This window comes from Tamandua tetradactyla, chromosome 3 (genome assembly GCF_023851605.1).
Source record: "Tamandua tetradactyla isolate mTamTet1 chromosome 3, mTamTet1.pri, whole genome shotgun sequence".
Lineage (NCBI taxonomy): Eukaryota > Metazoa > Chordata > Mammalia > Pilosa > Myrmecophagidae > Tamandua > Tamandua tetradactyla.
The window spans coordinates 188,976,642-188,994,695 of record NC_135329.1 but is presented as its reverse complement, the minus strand read 5'-3'; the positions used below and the strand labels follow the sequence as shown (position 1 = coordinate 188,994,695).

Here is an 18,054-nt window from a genome sequence, read left to right as displayed (position 1 = left end):
ATTTATTAAATATCTACAATGTACCAGGTATAGTTTTAGACATTGGTCTATGAGATAAATAAGCCAAAATCGAAATGTAAAAACAAAGAAAACAGTATTACCACTATATGAGAGTATAGAAAATAGACTGGAATAAATTATAACAAAATATAATAAATTATAATGGAATGTTAATAACTGTTCTGTTAAGGCAACTGGAAATGCATTTTTAAAAAAATTTCCTTATTTTTCATTATGAACTTTATAATGAAGTATAACCATATTTTAAATGATCATAGATATTGGCTTTTTAAATTTTCATATTAAATGAACAAGCATTCAATACCCAGAATGTAAAGGTAATTTTTGCCAAAACAATTTATTCAAATATCATCTTCTAGACCTGAGAGAAAAATATATTAACTTGAAAACTGAGCAATCTAAACAACAAATTGAAAGACTGGGTCCTGCTAATTTAGGAATATTAATTGTCAATAATCTTACAGCAGCAAGCAAAGACCAACACAAAACTGCAGCTGAATTTTTATTTGAACAGTTTTTTATATGGAAAATCTAGAGCAATTAGCATATTACAAATGCACTAAAACATTCTTGGTCACTTCTACAGTTTTTCTTGTCCTTTTATCAAGTTTTTAAAAAATCACCAGGTGTATTTTGTTGTTACTGTTTTCTTTCTGAAAAGAAGCTATTCATTTGCCTTCTGTTTATGTAACATGTGATGGGGAAACAACATGATCTTTGTAAATAATTTAAAAACTAACTAAATTTCCAGTTCCAAATTACTTCCTTCAATGATAGGAGAAAAGAAAACTGACAACATTGCTAGCATCTTGGGTCACTTCAATTCAGTCTCAGCCCTTAATATAAATTCCTAATACCAATGGTATGGATTTCTTAAATCTGGAACATACTGGTCACTAAAGTTTTGCAAAGAAAATAAGAGATCTACAGAGGAAAACTATCCTATCTTGGACCTTAGTAGAATACCCATTTCTCTAAAGTCTAGTGAAAGAATCAAGTCATATTAATTTACATTTCATTGTAATCACAATTTGTCAGTATCCTCACAATAACACATCAACACAATACATCTATATAATGTAATTCATATTCGGAAGTACATTTTTTGATAACTGAACTATAAAGCATATAACAAATTTTGCATTCTTCCTTAATATATAGATGCATTTTTACATTCTGGTCTTAGAGACCTAAAATATCTCAAGCATAAATATAATAAACCAAGCTTTAAAGTTTATGACATAATTGTGCTTGCTTTGGCAGCATATATACTAAAATTGGAACAATACAGAGAAGATTAGCATGGCCCCTGCACAAGGATGACATGCAAATTTGTGAAGCATTTCATATTTTTTGAAAGAAAAAATAAGAAATAAAAAAGAAAACATTTATGACACAACTGCTTACAAATTAAACATAATTTTGTATTTTTTCCTTAATACTTACATTTTTTCCTGTAATTTCTAAATTTTTATGCACTTTCTTGCACTTGCATACTGGTAGTTTCATCATCAAAATAATATGCATAAACTGCAAATAACTTTATGTTAAAAATAAATTGCATTCTTTGAGTTGAAATTTACATTTAGGCTACAGATAAACTTACTTGTGCATTCCAAGAAATACTCTTAAAAAGTATGGAATCATATATACTTTGACAGCCTTTGAAGGAAATGGGCATCACCACTCTCTTACTCTTGCCTTTAGGAGGGGCTTGAGTATGAGGATTCAGGAATATAAAGATAATTGGATTCTACATAATTTTTATAACTTTTATTTATTGGTTAATAACCTGCCACCTTCTGACTTGAAAAGCCAGATATCTAGGTCCAGAATCTAAAATTTCACTAGTGTTTATCATTTTCCTTCTTACATTTTGATTTCTTTGCAATACACTGAAGTTAGCCAGAGAAAAATGCAGCCCTGTTTAATCACCTGAAACTCTCTAAATCTTTGGCACATGAAACAACCTAAAACTTTGATCAGCTGATTCATAGCTCAAAACATTAGATAAGTGTTTCCTAAATGTTTGTCTTTAATAAGATACTAGTGACTTAGCAGGAACATTTCCAAATACTTCCAAATCTGGAGGGCACTGCATTCTATTCTCTCAGTCACTGTCTATATCACAGAAGGTCAAAGATTCCCATAATCAGGTTTACAAATAACATACTAGATTTTATTCTGTGTAAATATTAGCCTGACAAAATTCAAAGGTAGTTGCTACAGTTGGGGATCTGTTCCCAAAGTATCTACTCCATAATTCATCTGTGGGGCAGCAAGAGATAAATGTGATACCCAAAGGCAGAAATATCAGTCTAATTAGGACAGGGCTTAGAATAGATAAACAACAAGCAGGTTCTATTCAGCACACTGGCCTGAACAGATACCACATCAGCTTATTTCATGAGCTTACTCAAAGGCTCCAGTATTAAATCGGTAAGATGGGACATGAACTGACCCCTTTCCTGCCTCCCCTCCATTTATTGACATTTAAAAATTCAAGATAAATAGATAGCCCTACATTTTACAAATATTGAAATCATTTTACTTAACTGTTACCATAGAAGTACTCTTCCTAAATGATACTACTTCTGAAAATATTATGCAGAATAGGGTATCTTTTGTGAATAGTGATTTGGTTACTTTAAGTGACATATTTAGTGGGGAGAGAAAGAGACTCTACTCAAATTCACTGAAATATCTTCAAGTCACCTTTGTTTCATACACATAATGCTATATTTTTGTTAAATAATATTTTACCCCATCTTTAAAACTGGGATATGGAAAATAACTTATAGAAAATGCTAAATTTTAAGGTATGGAAAATTTGGGTCATACTGGTTCATCCATATCATTTCAATTTAAAAGAAAAATTATTTTAACATGTTAGAAATCTTAATTGCCTTGGACTGATTTTCAGATGTCATAGTATTGATCTGCAACCTAGAAAGATAAAATAATTTGCATTAATCTATCATTGATCATTGGAAGAAATCATAGGACCTGTATTTCTGTACTGAACAAATTACCACTGTTCATTCTACAAAGAACCTAAAACCTTAATGTTGTTTTCCTTTTCTGTTTTTAAGGTTTATAAAGCTAAATATGTTAAATAAAAATGATTTGGGGTGAGTTGGCTTTGTTTGCATTTTCTTAAAAATTAGGAGTAAATATCACTTATTGAGTATGGTGCTTCGAACCTATGCATCTCAGAAAAATATGTTCTTAAATTTAATCCATTCCTGTGTGCGTGAACCCATTGTAGGTGGGACTTTTTGATGAGATTATTTAGTTAAGGTGTGTATGGACCAGCCCAATCAGGATGGATCTTAATCCTACTACTGGAGTCCTTTATAATCAAAATGAAATTCAGAGAGAGAGAGAAAGCCAGAGATAGCAAGAAGCTGAAGGTCAGCGGCACCCGGAAGAAAAGGAAGAGGCTAGGACAGGTTGCCTGTGTAGTTCCATGTGACAGCGGAGCCCAGGACCAAGGATCACTGGCAACCAGCCCAGAACACCAGCATTCAGAAAGAAAGTATTGCCTTGATGAGGCCTTGATTTGGACTTCTCCTGGCCTGAAAACCGTGAGCCACTAAATTCACATTGTTTATGCCAACTCCTTACATGGACACAGTGTAGGAAATGTGAAAAAATGATGAACAAAACATATGAGTCCTCTGCCTTCATAGTTCTCAAAATCTCCTGAGGCACAGGGAAAAATAATTTAAAATATAAGTGTTATAAATGTTATAATTAAGGAAGGACAAACTACTATGGGGGCATTGAATCAAGTCACCAATCTATGATTGGAGAGTCAAGGAGAAAGTTTCAGGAAAGAGTAATATCTAATAACTTGACCTGAAAAATGAGTAGGAGTGAGTCAGTTATAAGGACTAGAATAAGAGATCCAAGAAGAGAATGAGAACTACTATGTATGTTACATTAGAAGAAGTGAAGAAATATTTATTTTATTGCTCAGACATGATCCAGGGAGTGGCAGGATGAGGCTAAAGATGTAAGAAATGGTCATATTATGAAGGGTCATGTAAGCACTGTCCAAGAGTTTGGCTTATAAACCGGGGTGAATGAAAACTAACTGTGATCGCCTCCAAGATGATCCCTGCCACTTATGTTCACACCTTTGTGCAGTCCCCTCCCACAATTAATCAGTGGCGCCCTATATGACAGTTGAATATGGCAAAACTGACAGAATTAAATTTTGAAATTATGTCATAAAAAGCAGTGAAGACTTCTGCCTTGGTCTCTTTAATTACTCACTGTGGGTTAAGCTAGCTGCCCTGTTGTGAGGCTACTCAAGTAGCCCTGTGGAGAGAAACCAACTAGTTACCAATAAATTGTCAAGCACGTAAGTAAGTCTTCCTGAAAGCAGATACCCCAGGCTCAGTCAAGCCTTCATATGACAGCAGCTACACCTAACAAGTCACTCCTACATCATGAGAGATTTCATCCTAGAACCATCCAGCCAAGCTACTTCTGAATTGTCGATCCACAGAATCCGTGACAAATAACAACGGTTTTCATTGTTTTGAATACCTAAGTTTTGGTGTGATTTCTAACAACATTAGATAATGAACTTACCTACTAAAGGTTTTTGAACAGGTGGTTAGACAAGATATTTAAACAGGGAATGTTATGTTCAGATTTTCATTTTACAAAGATCTTTGGCTACATTGTATAAAAAGACTGCAGAAAGTCAAGATGAGTGGTAAAGAGACTATTTCAGTAACTTAGGCAAAAGCTGATGGTGTCCAAAACTAGGATAAACATTTACTATTGCATTCATCTTCGCTGCTGCATTTATATTTACAAATATTAAAAAATAAAATTATATTATCACCAGAAAAGTTTTAGTAAGGTAACAAATGGAAATTTAAAATCAACAATTGCTTGGCTTCATTTAACTCAACATTCAGGAAACAACATGAATTCTAAAAGTACAAATAAATTAGCAGAAGTTTTATTCATTCAGCAGTTATCTCTCAAAGCTTTGCCAAGAGGTACTTCTATGCCTCCTGAAAGATAATGTTAGCTATTTAGTAGACTCTGACAAATAGCCATGATAGTGCTAACACCTAGTAACCCTGCACCTCAGTTTTGCAATGACGTTCAAAATCTCTACTGAAGTAGTGTGCAGTAACCACACTCAGCAGCAATTTCCAAAATGATATACTTTCACTTTGCCAAGCCTGTAGCAGATGCAACACAATTGCCAAAGCACAGTAAAGAGCAGTCTGTTCTCCAACTTTCCCTACAATTATCTGTATTGCTTAAGAGACAGACTCAAGTCACTGTTCTTTATGGCAAAATATATTTTCTCTGACTACCAAAGCTTATGGGAATTGCATAGAACTGTTTTTTTTTTTTTTAAAGAAAAGCTGGTTTGATTAGTAGCTTTCTGAATACTTATCACCAACTTACCAAACATACTCTCCATAATTGATCTTCCTTCTTAATATTTAAATGACAGATCCAAGATATTATACAGCCTCTTTTAAAGGACTGAATAAGAATATGTTTACTGTATTAAGGGAGTTTAGAAGTAAATTGGGGGACTAGAGGAACATAAAGTTGGATATTCAACACACTATGTTTAGATTTCCAATTTTAAAAATTCTGACTAGTGTTATAAATACACAAAGCTTCCATATCAATGTTATTCCCAGTCCCTTCCACCACATTCAAGTCTACAGTTCCCCCAACTCATCTCCTCCTCAACAGACACTACAGCACTTAATATCTAAAAAGATTTCATTAATTACCTCATTCAAATGACTCATTTTTTCCAAATCAGTAAACAGAAACCCAGATGGGATTAAATTTCTAGACTAACATAATACAACCTAGTGGTAAGGTCAAGTATTTGAGCTTCTCAAATTTTTTCTCAAATCTTCCTTTTTTCCCCCAATTCCTGCTGCCACTACCATAGCTACCATCACCTCTAGGATGGATAAATTCTACCACTTTCTTATGTCCATTCATGACCCGGTTCAACTCAATGGCTACAGTGCAAGTATAGTCATATTTTTTAACATATAAATCTAAATGCCAATCCGTTCTTAATATACTTCAATAACTCCACATTGCTCTCAAGATTAAGTCCAAATTTATTGACTTGGGCTTATAAAGATCTTCATATCTAAATTATTTAGTCTTTTCTTTTTCAACTTTCAAAGTGAATAAATGATCATAGTGATTAAAATTTAACTCATACCTAACTCCAACAAATGGTGAACTCGAACCCATGACAGGCAGGTCACTATATTCTTTATAGACCTCACTGAGAGAGGCTGTAGAGCACAGTGGTTAAGCAAGTGAGCAGCGATGGCTCTTTTTGGGTTCCATTCCAGCTCAGCCTATTACTACCTATATGTTATTTATCCTTTCATATTCCCAGTAGCTTCACCTGCTGAAGCAAGTAAAATGAATTGGTGCATATAAAGTATAAGAACAAAGCCTGACACAAAGTAAACACTTACACATTAGCTATCACTTCTTACAACTCTACAATGGATTTATTTTTACTATTCCCACTTTACACTTGAGAAAATTACCAGGGAGAATGTACGTTTCATTTTTGATAGAACTGAGGATGTAGAGTTATATTGCGATGTAGGTGGTATAAGTTATTGTTTTGTGATAAGATATGATTATCCCGCTGATACTAAAACCGGGTCCAGTGAATAAACTCAGAGAGGAGATAGGTTCTAAGAATGGCAAAGCATGTGCTGACTCTCAAAAGTTTTTGTCAGGAAATAATACCCTTGACTGCTGTTCACATTTCATTGACCAAAACATACCACATGGGCGCAACTGGGTTCAATATTGTTGGCCGGTATAATCCTTTCACAGAGAAGAGCAGAGAAAGAGCACATCTGTAAACAATAACAGTCCACAACAAAACCCAAGAGGGAACCTATGTCAGTGAATCTCATTGCCAGTCTTACAGTCGGGCATCACCTCCCATCAGGCGACTGCTTTATATAGGGCCAATCTTAAATCTTCTTGGTTTATATCAACTAAAGAAACAGGTCTTTCCAAACAGCAGTCAAAAGAAAATCTATTTTGAGATTATTTTGCTAAATTGCTCTCCCTTATAATCCAATAAACTGAAAATATAGGTTGATATCTCAGTTTCTGTGTGATGCAGATCATGAATATAATTAGAAGCATCATTATATGATGAAATAATTTTGAAAAGATTATACAAAGGTGGACTATCTTCCTCGATATTTCAAAGTAATTGCTATTGATTCCACTCTGTTTTGAACCTAGAATGGCTTTTAGATTCTCAAAGCCCTGAAGGTCATAATCCTCCCTGCATACAGATCATGTTTAAAATGGTCCAGAAAGAAAAGTGATGTTAAACTTAAAGAAACAAAAAGAAAAGAAATAGAGAATTTTAAAAATCTGTAAGATAATAGAGAAAAAAGGGCTTCATATAGATTAATTGAATTCTAATCAATGTACAACACACTCTCATTTAAGAATATCTTTACTTTTCATTTGGTGCATGATGAATTAAAAACAAAGAAGAATTCAAATTACTTTTACAAACAAAAAGAATCACTGAGAAATAAATGTAATGCCCAAAATATAAAACTTCAGAACATTATTTTTCTTTCATTAAGATGTAAGCAATATTACAGGAAATGTTGTGGTCCTAATTAGAATATGATGGACTATACACACATCTGGAAAATAGCACTCTTGAGAAATATGTAATATTCATTGTAATAGCCAAAAAGGACACAAAAATGGTTAGTTATATTCCCACTTTTCATAAATAATACCTAAAAAGCTTATGCCAGAAACTTCAAAAGAAGATGGTAGGTTCTGAAAATGAGCTAGCCTTACTTATAACTTTGGTCATATGTAATTCAGTGAATAAATAAATAAATATATAAATATATACAGATGAAATGATATCTTAAATATTTAAAGGCTAGATGAATGAATTATTTTTTCATTTATTTTGAAGTAAAAAATTCTAGAGCCCCAATAATAGTAAATCATTGCTTAGGTTAATGTTTGCTCTTTTCATCTGGATATTATGGCTCTATTCAGATCAGGAGACACAGATATTGATAAAGTATTCCATTATACACATGCACATGAATTTCTTCATTGAAGAGATTCATAATGTATTCCTTCAAAGTGAACTGTAACTATTGTAGATTGTAATTTGAACTCAGAGCAGATTGTAAAATTAACTCAGATTTCTATAGATACATTGTCTAACAATCCAAATCATCTTGAATGCTACATTTCTACTGAAAAAACACAAATGTTTGAAATGTAAAATTAGACCCCCACCAATAATAAATCTTACCCAGTTCCAAACTTTACTAATGATTTCAAGGACACATGTAATAAAGAGGCAAAAAGCAGGGAAAGGTCCACTTCTTACCCCATGAGGACATGTTCTGGTCCAGATAAACAAATGAATTTTCTAACAGATGTATTCAGTCACATCACTTACACATTAAAGCATGAAACATCTCCATCTTATACTTGGATAGTTAACTGGCATGTATGACATTTCCAGAGGCCATGCAAGATAAATTCATAGATTCTAGAATTGTTTTCAAGAAAGCAACCCTAGTCAGTCTGTTAAAACAGTCCATAATTAAGACCTCTTCTACCAGGACATAGATTAGTGTTTGTCAGATTGTCTGTCACTAACATAATTCAAGAGAATTTCTTTTCTAAGGCTGTGCCAGTTAAGAGAGGCCTACAGTCCTACTACTAAGTATTTGCTTCCCATCTATACTATAAATAATATTTTTATAATAAACAGAAACTATGAAAAATAAGAAGCAGAACCTGGAAATAAGGAAGATAGCTGAAAAGAGTGGCGTGGAATGTTGTAATTTGCAAAATTGTCGATGAAAAAGAGAAGGAAGGGGAGAGTTCCTTAAAGAAAATAGAAAAATAGAGTGTAGGAGTAGCAGGCAAATTAAAGCAAAACGGAAATCAAGGTGCAAGCCTGACAGGGACAGTGAATGAGGTAAATGAAAAGAGGAATGAGATTGGCAATAGTGGATTCTGACATCAAAAGGTGAAGAAGGAAGAGATTAGAAACTGCTACAGCAACAGTGACAGAAAATAAAAGTTCCATAGTAATAATTACCAGCAAATTCAGTACTTGGAGAAGCAAAGAACAAAACTAGCAGTAATAATGGCAAACATGTATTAAACACCTATGTGCAATGTATTATGCTTCATACATGCATAATATTTATTATCTCACATAATCTCATTAAATGCATTAACTCATTAAATCATCACAGTTTAGAGGGCTATTACTGTTCTACAAATTAAGATGGTAAATCAATTTTCCAAGTGATTGTAGGTGGGTAAGGGAAAAGACAGAATTCAAATTCACTTCAATGACATGAGATTTAATACACTTAACCACTGAAGTTTGTTATGAGTGTGCTGTGGAACAGGACAATAACAGAGGCTGTCATTTGAACTCAGGAAATCTTGATGTGACAACATAATATATAGGAAGAGAGCATGTTTGATCAAGATGGAAATCTTGATGTGACAATATAGTATACAGGAAGAGAGCATGTTTGACCAGACAGGCAGAAAATCTTCAGTGATCTGTATATAGATGATAACTGAAGTTCTGGAAGTAGATGAGATTACTCAAGGAGAATAGTACAGAATATACTATAGTATAAGAAGAAAATAGAGCCTGTGCTAAGAATACTATGGAATAAGTTGGGTAAAAAACAAAGAAATCCATGAAGGAGACTAAAAACAAGTTGATGGGGAGAAAAAAAGTAACTACAAAAAAAAGTGGTGCCTTAAAACCCAAAAAAGGAGAGGATATCATCATAATAAAGGAATCAATTCATTAACAAAAAAGATTAAGAATGGAAAAAGTGAAAAGAATACAATGGAATACAGAATTTGAGCACATTGCTGAACACTGACAGCAGTTTACTAGAGTAAAAAGAGTTGAAGACAGCTGGCAGTGGATTAAAGAGTGGATGAGAGGTGAGGAGAAGATAAAAATGAAAACTTTTAGTTGTTAAAAACTATATAAAAGAGAACAGTAGCTAGAGCTGAGCATGTTGAGTCAAGGTATGCTGCGGGGGTGGATATGTGTGTACATGTCTGTTTTTCTTATCATTGTTTTTATTTTTGTATAAAAGAGACTCAAGTATGTTTGCATGCTAATAGGAAATAGACTGAAAAAAGAACTCAAAGGTACAAAGAAAGTGGAATTAACAGGATATGTTAGATTCCTATTGCTGCTGTAACACATGAGCACAAAATTGGCTTAAAACTATAGAAATGTATTATCTTGTAGTTCTGAGGGTTAGAAGTCCAAAATGAGTCCTAAGAGTCTAAAATAAAAATGATAGCATGGCTGTTTCCTTCTGATGCCTCCAAGATAGAATCCATCCTTTACTTCTTCCAGTTTCTGGTGACTGCCAGCTTTCCTTGGCTTGTGGCTACATCATTCTAACCTCTAATTCTGTCATCACATAACCTTCTCTTTTTAGATACTTTTGATTCCATTTAAAGTTAATCTGGATAATCCAGGATAATTTCCCATAACTTAATCTGTTGAAAACTAAACTAAACTGCCAGGTGTCAAAGATAGCCAATTAAGACAATACAGACAAAGTGAAAGTAACAGTCATAACTTTAACCACTTGCAGTGCTAGTGTAAGCAAGAGGCTAGCCCAGAGAAAAAGTGCACACTACCCTTGTTCTGTTTTCCCCCATGAAAGAGGGTCAGTTGGATAACTGTGGACATGGGCAGATGTTTTACTACCAAGGGAGCCCTAAACAAAATGCTCTTTGAGTCTTATTGTCCTGGAGGATAGGGATTTGGGCAGAAAGGAGGGGGAAGTAACTATGAATGGAAACATTCTGAATATTGAGTCAGGATGGAGAAAAGTATCTTCAAGGTCATCCCTCCTTTGCTGACAGTGTTTCAATAGAAGAGTCTAAGGAAGGTCTCAAGTCAGGAATGAAGATATGGGTAACAGCACGACCAGCCAGTGCGGCCTAAGTCTTTGAAATGCCCTTCAGAGACTCTAACTCTCTGGTTTTGCACCATGTCTTGTGTAGGGAGAGCAGCTTTCCCTATGAAGTCTGCCAGATTAAGCTTCTGTAATTACCTATAGGTGAACCTGAAAGACCACACTAGGTTTGTGACAAGGAGTCAGACTTTTCAAATCACATCTTTAAAGTCCGTTTTGCCAATAAGGATAAAGTATTCACTACCTTATCATCACAGATCAGAATACCTTGATAAGGTATTCACTACCTTGTCATCACAGATTCCAGGAATTGGAACCTGGATATCTTTGGGGACCATTATTCAACCTACCAACAGAACAAGCTTCATGAATGTGCAACAATCCTGTCTGCTCTCAACAATGCCGTGTAATCTCTTGTATCTCTGTTACAACCACAAATGACAATTAGTACTCAAAGCTCTGCAAACTTGCTACACTGTATATTTACTCTGATCTTATCCAAAATCAGTATTTCATTTCTGCTTTGTCCAGTGGTAATCTTACCTTCAGCCCTACTCCCTTCACACTCACTCTCCTCTCAAATTATGACCTTGATAGATTCAGTCTAGGGCTTCTTCACTTTTACTACAAAATTTACCTACCTACCTGAAACTGAACTACTCCCACTTTCATTTTTAATAATGAATGAAGTACCCCTGTTCATATAAAAATTCTACCCCTCCATTTTGTTCAGCTCAACCCCTGCTCACCTCCTGTTTTAGTCTGCCAAAGCTGCCAGAATGCAACACACCAGACATGGATTGACTTTTAATAAAAGGGGATTTATTTAGTTAAAAACATGTAGTTATTCAGAGGAAAGGCAGCTAACTTTCAACTGAGGTTCTTTCTGACACAGGAAGGTACCAGGCAATCTCTGCTGGCCTTGTCTCCAGACCAACAACTTTCCCCCGGGTGATTTCTTTCTGCATCTCCAAAGGCTGAGCTGCGAGTGCTAAAATGAGGTATGCTGAGCTGTTTGGAATGTGCTATGTTGAGCTCTCTCATTTAAGCTTCCAGCCAATTAAATCAAACACCATTCATTGAAGCAGGCACGCCTCCTAGCCGACTGCAGATATAATCAGCAACAGATGAGCTTCACATGCCATTGGCTCATGTCCACAGCAACAAAACTAGGCACCTGGCGAAGCTGACACCTGAACCTAACTACAATACCTCCTAAGTATTTAGCTCCAAAAATTATTCCCTCTGTCATGCATCCTCAATTTCTATCTCCCTAATCAATCCTAGCCACACACATGTTCTAGAATCTTCCTACTTTATGAAAATCCTTTTGAGCTCACATTCCAGTTATCTTCAGGCTTCTTAGTTCTCTTATTGAAAGAGCTGTCTATTGTCTATGACGCCTCTCCCACACTTCCCATTCTCTTTCTTCAACTTCTGAAACAGTTCTTATAATAAATGCTCCCCAATGCAACATTCAATGGCTATTTCACTATTTTAATTTTACTAGACATTTCAACTAAATAGTTATAATTTTCTTCTTCTTGAAGCACCTTCTTTTCTTCTCCTTTGTGCTACCACTCTTCTCTGTATTTCCCCCTACTTTGCTAGCAAATATGTCTCTGTCCTCTTCATTGGTTCTTTCACTCTAAATATTGTCTAAATATTGGAGTTCCCTAGGCCATGACCTGCATCTTTTTCTCGTCTTTCTCTATAATTTCTCCTTATATTAGCCTGGTCCCATGGCTTTACTCTTAGGTCCCAAATATTTAATGTATCGTGCTGACCTCTTTGAGCTTCAAGCTTACATAACCAACTGCCAATTAAGCATCTCCACTTGCATCTGAAATTTAGCATGCCCCAAATTTAAATTCTGGATTGCAACTTTATATATTTTTTAAAATTATTCCTCTATTACACTCCCTAATTTAGTAAATGATACCATAAAATTACTCAAGTTAAAAAAAAAGAAAAGTACAAAGAGGAGTTATTCTTGTCCCTTTGTTTTACTCACCTCCTATATGAAATATATCAATACATCTTCTGGATTTACTTCCTGTACGCACACACACACACACAGGCACATACGCACACACATTATATATATATGTAGCTTGCATAAGCGATATTATTTGACTCCTAACTATTTCTCTGATCTCACCTTCTACTGTTCTTCCCCATGATTATTCATATCCATCCATACTGGCCTATGTCTAATCTCTAATCCTGGAATACATCAAGCTATTTCCCAAATTGGGAATTCTTTCCTGTGAATTAACATGATCTTTCTCCATATATTCTTACGGCTGCTCCTTGTCATTCAGACTTCTGATTAAATGTCACCTGTTCCAGGAAGCCATTTTGCTCACATAAAAGTACCAACCTACACCTCAGTAACAATCTAATCTCAACTTGTTTTATTATTCTTTAAGGCAGCTTTTATTAGCTGAAACTAGTGTTATTTCTCTACCAGCTGATCATCTGTCCATGGAATATAAATTCTTTAAATAGAGGATTGTAGTCTATTTTATTTAATCCAATAGCTCAAGAGCCTGGCACAGATTAGGTGTGAAATAGATATTTGATAAAATAAATGGATGGAAAATGAGGAAGTTTTTTGGCAAATGGTACTTTGAGCATGATGGAAGGAAATAGCTAAAGACAAAAAGATTTACTTTATTTTTGGGCAGGGGGCAGTGCATGGTCCAGGAATTGAACCAGGTCTCCCACATGGAAGGCAAGCATTCTACTGCTGAACCACCTGTGCACCCCAGATTTACTTTTAACTATGATACCTTGTTAGCATTGATAAGTTGGCAGATATGGAGGGGGAGGAAATTGTAAGGTTTCCCCTGATGATACTCTGTTAAGAAAGAAACAGTTGCAGCAAGAGCTTGAGTAGAATGGGGATGGTTTGAAATCGCCTCTGTGAAGAATAGAATGGTTAGAAACATGTAGAAGAGATCTAGAAATGCAGAGCCATGAGGTGCAATCAGATTTGATGACCATAAATTTGTAGTGGTATTGCGGCAGTCTGAAGCTCTGTGTACCCCAGAAAGACATGTTCCTAAAATTAAAAGATTCCTCTGGGTGTAAAACCCATTGTAATAGGACCTTTTGATGAGGCTACTTCAGTTAAAGTATGACCCACCTCATTCAGGACAGGCCTTAAACCTGTTACTGGAGGTTGTTATAAACAGAATGGATACAGAGAGAGAGAGAGAAAGCACCATGGAAAGAAGAAAGTGAAATCAACAAAACTCAGAAGAGAAGGGAGAGACCAACAGCCCTGCCGTGTGCCATGTCTTGTGGGAGAGGAGCCAAGGATCTCTGGCAGCTGGTCTTTGGGAATAAAGCATTGCCTTGATCATGCCTCGACTGTGACATTTTCTCAACCTCAAAACTTTAAACTAATAGATGCTTATTGTTCAAGCCAAACCATTTCATCATATTTGGTTTAAGCAGCTTAGGAAATTAAAGCAGTTTTCATTCTAAGCAATGTATATGTATTATAAGTATATGTATATGTATTCCACAGTAGTGCTAGCTTGTCTAAGATATCTTCCTTCTTCCCTTACGTGAATAGTTTGGTCCCAAAGATCCCAAGCTGGTAAATGGTGAAATAAATACAACCTATAGGTGTGTGTGAGGGAAGAGTGTTATTTGTGGTGGTTTGAAACTGTGTGTACCCCAGAAAATCATGTTCTTAAAACGAATCCATTCCTGTGGGTATAAACCTATTGTAAGTAGGATCTTTAATTAGGTTACTTTTGTTAAGGCATGGCCAAGGATGGGTTTAATCCTCTCACTGGAGTCCTTTTTAAATGGGATGAATACAGAGAGAAAGAGAGATAAAGCCATCGAAGGAAGAGCTGAAGCCATGAAACCCAAAAGAGAAGACACCAGCAGACACTGCCATGTGTCTTGCCATGTGGCAGAAGACCCAAGGATTGCTGGCAGCCAGTCTTTGGGAGGGAACATCACCTTGATGGTAACCTCGATTTCAACATTTTCACAGCCTGAAAACTGAAAGCTTGTAAGCTAATAATTTCCCATTGTTAAAAGCCAACCCATTTTATGGTACATGCTTTTGGTAGCCTAGCAAACTAAAACAGATTTAGGTACCAAAAGAGTGAGGTACTGCTAATGCAAAAACCAAAATTGTTTGTTTAAAAAAGGCTTTATAATTGGGTAATGAGTTGAGGTAGGAAGAATTATGAGGTAGCTAGCAGAAAGGCCTAGATTGCTTTAACAAGACTGTTGGTAGAAATAAGGACACTAAAGGTACTTATGATAAGGCCTTATGAGAGAAAAGAATGAATGTGTTATTGAAAATTAGAAGAAAGGTAACCCTTTTTTCAAAGCGACAGAGAACTTAGCAAAACTGAGTTCTCGTGTCAGATGGAAGGTAGAATTTGAAAGCTATAAACTTGGATATTTAGCTGAGATTTTCAAACTAAATGTGGTAAGTGTAGTCTGGCTTCTCCTTGCAGCTTATAGTGAAATGTAAGAGGAAAGGGATAAACTATGCACTGAACTCCTCAGTGCAAAGAGACCAGATATTGATGGTTCAGAAAAATTCTAATCTTCTGGAAAGTGAGTCCCCAGAGAATAGTGTTCCACGTGAAAATTTAACGGACAATGGAAGCAGTCAGTCATTTCAGTGCAAGTCGGGAGTGGAAATGCAGTTAACCAGAAAAGATTTGTATAAAGTTATTTTGTCTGATGGTTTGGACCCTTGTGTACTACATGAAAAACAGACAAGATTTTTGCACGATCTGTGTGAATGGAACCACTATGAAACTGGACTGAAAGTGACAGATTGAAGGAAAAATAACTTCAAAGGGAGAACCATGGAAGCTGAGGTCTGGACCAAAGATACCTTTCTCAGGCCAAAAAAGTGAGCCTACTCACGTATGTGGAAATGGTGGGTCTGGCCCACAGCTTGAATAAGACAGGCCTTCCACCCCACTGTTCAAGAAAAGTGTTTCCACCACTTTTTTTCTCAGATGTCTGAGGAATGCAGAGAGGCTGACCACCAATCTAATGCTTGTCAAGTGTGAAGCCTCGAGTCTGGCTGCCACCTCAATGCTTAAAGATGTTGAGACTTAATGCTAGTACTCAGGGAGAACATGGCTGCTGTTCAAGAATTTGGATGGCTTGGGGCTGTTGTTCCATCAGACAAGGTTTGGAAACATCCTTTCCATAGATGACTCTCAGACTTTGAAATCTAATGGAGTAGCCCTGTATGACTTTGGAATTGTTTAGGACATGTTACCCCTGCCTTCCTTCCAATTTCTCCCTATAGGAATGGTAATATTTATCCTATGACTATCCCTCCACTTTGTACTGGAAGCAGATAACTTGTTCTCTAAATTACACATCCACGGGGGAGGAGAATTGTGCTGTAGGACAAACCACACCTGTAACTATTTTCAATGAGAATGTGTACTTAGCATTTTACTGAAATGATTTAAGGCCTTTGGGATACTGTGATGGAATAGATGTATTTTACATATGGAAAACAATGTCTTTTTGGGTTCCAGAAGGTGGAGTATAATGAATATATAATGAATATATTCAATATATAATGAATATAATGAAACTTTATGTATCCTAAAAAATTAAATCTAATCCATTCCTATGGGTGTAAACCTATTATTGTAAGTAGGACCTTATAATTTCATTAGTCCAGGATGGGTTTAATCCTCTTACTGGAGTCCTTTATAAACAAGATTACTACAGAGAGAGAGAGAAAAACAGAGAGAGAGAGAGAGACTGAAAGAAAAGAGACCCAAAAGAGAAGGCAGAGACCAGCAGATACTACCATGTGCCTTGTCATGTGGCAGAGGCCCCAAGAATTGCCAGCTGCCAGTCTTTAGAAGGAAAGCATTATCTTTTTTTTTTTTTTAATTTTTTTATTAATCAAAAAAAAGAAAAGAAATTAACACAACATTTAGAAATCATTCCATTCTACAAATGCACTCAGTAATTCTTAGTATCATCACATAGATGTATGATCATCATTTCTTAGTACATTTGCATCAATTTAGGAAAAGAACTAGCAAAACAGCAGAAAAAAATATAGAATGTTAATATAGAGAAGAGAATTAAAATAATAATGCTAATAATATATATATATATATATATATATATATATATATATAAAGGAAAAAGAAAAAAAACAAAAACAAAAGATACAAACACACAAACAAACAAACAAAAAACCATATTTCAGGTGCAGCTTCATTCAGTGTTCCAACATAGTTACATTACACTTAGGTATTATTGTGCTGTCCATTTTTGAGTTTTTGTATCTAGTCCTGTTGCACAGTCTGTATCCCTTCAGCTCCAATTACCCATTATTTTACCCTGTTTCTAACTCCTGCTGGTCTCTGTTACCAATGATATATTCCAAGCTGATTCTCAAATGTCGGTTCACATCAGTGGGACCTTACAGTATTTGTCCTTTAGTTTTGGGCTAGACTCACTCAGCATAATGTTCTCTAGGTCCATCCATGTTATTACATGCTTCATAAGTTTAGTCTGTCTTAAAGCTGCATAATATTCCATCGTAGGTATACGCCACAGTTTGTTTAGCCACTCGTCTGTTGATGAACATTTTGGCTGTTTCCATCTCTTTGCAATTGTAGATAATGCTGCTATAAACACTGGTGTGCAAATGTCCGTCTGTGTCTTTGCCCTTAAGTCCTTTGAGTAGATACCTAGCAGTGGTATTGCTGGGTCGTAATCCATTCTGCCATTCTATGTCTTTTGATTGGGAAATTCAGTCCATTAACTTTTAGTATTATTACTGTTTGGATAATATTTTCCTCTACCATTTTGCCTTTTGTATTATATATATCATATCTGATTTTCCTTCTTTCTACACTTTACTCCATACCTCTCTCTTCTGTCTTTTCGTATCTGACTCTAGTGCTCCCTTTAGTATTTCTTGCAGAGCTGGTCTCTTGGTCACAAATTCTCTCAGTGACTTTTTGTC

At 35.4% G+C, this 18,054-nt stretch overlaps 1 protein-coding gene and 1 non-coding gene across 8 annotated transcripts in view; one reads left to right on the top strand and one right to left on the bottom strand.

Annotated features, from left to right (window-relative positions):
* The window catches only part of SPAG16 (sperm associated antigen 16), a 1,149,776-nt gene that overhangs the window by 738,366 nt on the left and 393,356 nt on the right, over nucleotides 1–18,054 (bottom strand). The gene's annotated exons all lie outside the window — the stretch shown is intronic.
* LOC143678359 (U6 spliceosomal RNA) lies at nucleotides 1,269–1,375 on the top strand. Its single transcript, XR_013173173.1, has one exon. It is a non-coding gene; the product is annotated as a U6 spliceosomal RNA (small nuclear RNA).